Consider the following 2,348-nt stretch of genomic DNA (forward strand, 5'->3'; position numbering starts at 1 on the left):
ATGAGTTTTTCTTTTATTAGCATCAGGCACGAATAGTCCTTACTATCCGTTTATTTTGTATTATTTTAATTTCTTGTACCATTTAATGAGTTTGTATTTTATTGGCATCAGGCAAGAATAATCGAATATATATTTCTTCATTACAACCACCAGAAAGTACCATTTCACTCAAATATTACAAAATCAACAACAAAATAATGATGTGTACATTTCGTTCCTAATTTTCACAATATAATCTAACCCTATATTCATCAAGCACGAATAGTCTTTACTATCCGTTTATTTTGTATTATTTTAATGTCTTGCACCATGAGTTTTTCTTTTATTAGCATCAGGCACGAATAGTCCTTACTATCCGTTTATTTTGTATTATTTTAATTTCTTGTACCATTTAATGAGTTTGTATTTTATTGGCATCAGGCAAGAATAATCGAATATATATTTCTTCATTACAACCACCAGATAGTACCATTTCACTCAAATATTACAAAATCAACAACAAAATAATGATGTGTACATTTCGTTCCTAATTTTCACAATATAATCTAACCCTATATTCATCAGGCACGAATAGTCTTTACTATCCATTTATTTTGTATTATTTTAATGTCTTGCACCATTTAATGAGTTTGTCTTCTATTAGCATCAGGCACGAATAGTCTTTACTATCCATTTATTTTGTATTAGCTTAATTTCTTGCATTATTTAATGAGTTCGGCTTTTATTGACATCAGGCAAGAATAATCGAATATATATTTCTTTATTACAACCACCAGAAAGTACCATTTCACTCAATAAGAAAACATCAACAACAAAATAATGATATGTACATTTCGTTCCTAATATTCACAATATAATCTAACCTTATTTTTAGCTAAAATATCAATATTTTCATTACTTCGGATTCACGATGAGTGAAAATATTGACAAGAAAAAAAAACTCATACAATCTTGAAATGTGAAATGCCGAAGAAAGATAAATTCTTCCATCGAAATCCTGGTCTCCTTTATACATTAGGAAAAAGTCATATTTCGATTTATGTGATTTGTTAGATTATTCTGCTTTCTCCCGGAAACATCTGCTTTGGGCATTACGGAGTGCAATAAAGTAACCATGTCATACATGGAGGAAATATTGTTATCTTTTTCTTACTTTATTGCTTTCACTATGAATATGGAATGAGAAAAACTAATCGATTTTGATATTCTGCTGATACTTACGTTACTTAACTTTATTTCAAAAGGTATATGCATTGGCATCTCTATTCATTTCGATATCAAGCATAATTCAGACTATTAACGAGGAATTTGAATTACTTCATTTTCGATCAGAAAGTTAGATATTTTTTAATGGGGGTGATATTTTTAGTAATAAAATTAAGATGCTTTAAGGTTTTTAAAAAAATCCTTTATAAAGATTGGATTTTTCTCATGAAGTAAATAGAAATATAAATAGTATTCGAAATATGTAGTTATTTTAAATTTATTAAGATATATTCAGTAATAAATAGAATCAGTTCGAAATAAGTTTTTTCGGAAATAGATATTTTCAAAGTATCTATCAAAATTTCAGAATGTGTAATATATCCAATTTATGGTAAAACCATGTTCCTTACGCAGTATTCCGTAGTTATCACCCTTTAAATACATTTTTAGAATCTCTGTAGAAAGCGAATGAAGAAGGTTTCCGAATTTGTATTTAAAAAGGGACAAAATATAATCGAAGCCTGACGAATCAATTCAGAAAAAAGCGAATTTTAAAAACAACAAAACGTGTTTGATTGACGAAGGAAACTGCAAAAGAAGGCTGGATTGAAAAGACGTTTTTCTCTTTTCTTTTTTTTTTTAATTTGTTGATTCTTTTATCCTGACTGCAACAAAATGGATGCATCAGATTTGTACTTGCGCTTCTTCAGGCAATCATGTGTAACGCCACTATATGTCAAATAAAGCCTTTTTTTGTTCCATACCCTACTTTAAGCTTTATATTCATTACTGTGCTATTATTCTTTTACCATCGTTTAAGTACAAAATAATGTACAATTCAAATTTCATGTCAATTGGATGATTTCTTGTAGAGTTATGACAAAAAACGCACTTGTTGCTTAAGTTTTGCACACCAGTGTATATATATATATATAGTATATATATAGTACTTAATAATACAAATTTTTAAGTACATACAGTACAAAAAATTGTTTTTATATATTTGCATCACAGAGTAGCCCATATACTTCAAGTTTTAGCTGGTAGTGACGACTTCTGACACTCAAGGTTTGTGGTCGTTATTAGAATTAGCGCTGTCATACGCTAATCTGCAAGTAGAGCTGCTATCGATCTCAATAGGA

General features: G+C 28.9%; 1 protein-coding gene across 2 annotated transcripts in view; it reads left to right on the plus strand.

Moving 5' to 3' along the window:
* The window catches only part of LOC107444278 (uro-adherence factor A-like), a 706,709-nt gene that overhangs the window by 582,353 nt on the left and 122,008 nt on the right, over positions 1 to 2,348 (plus strand). The gene's annotated exons all lie outside the window — the stretch shown is intronic.

This window comes from Parasteatoda tepidariorum, chromosome 6 (assembly GCF_043381705.1).
Source record: "Parasteatoda tepidariorum isolate YZ-2023 chromosome 6, CAS_Ptep_4.0, whole genome shotgun sequence".
NCBI lineage: Eukaryota > Metazoa > Arthropoda > Arachnida > Araneae > Theridiidae > Parasteatoda > Parasteatoda tepidariorum.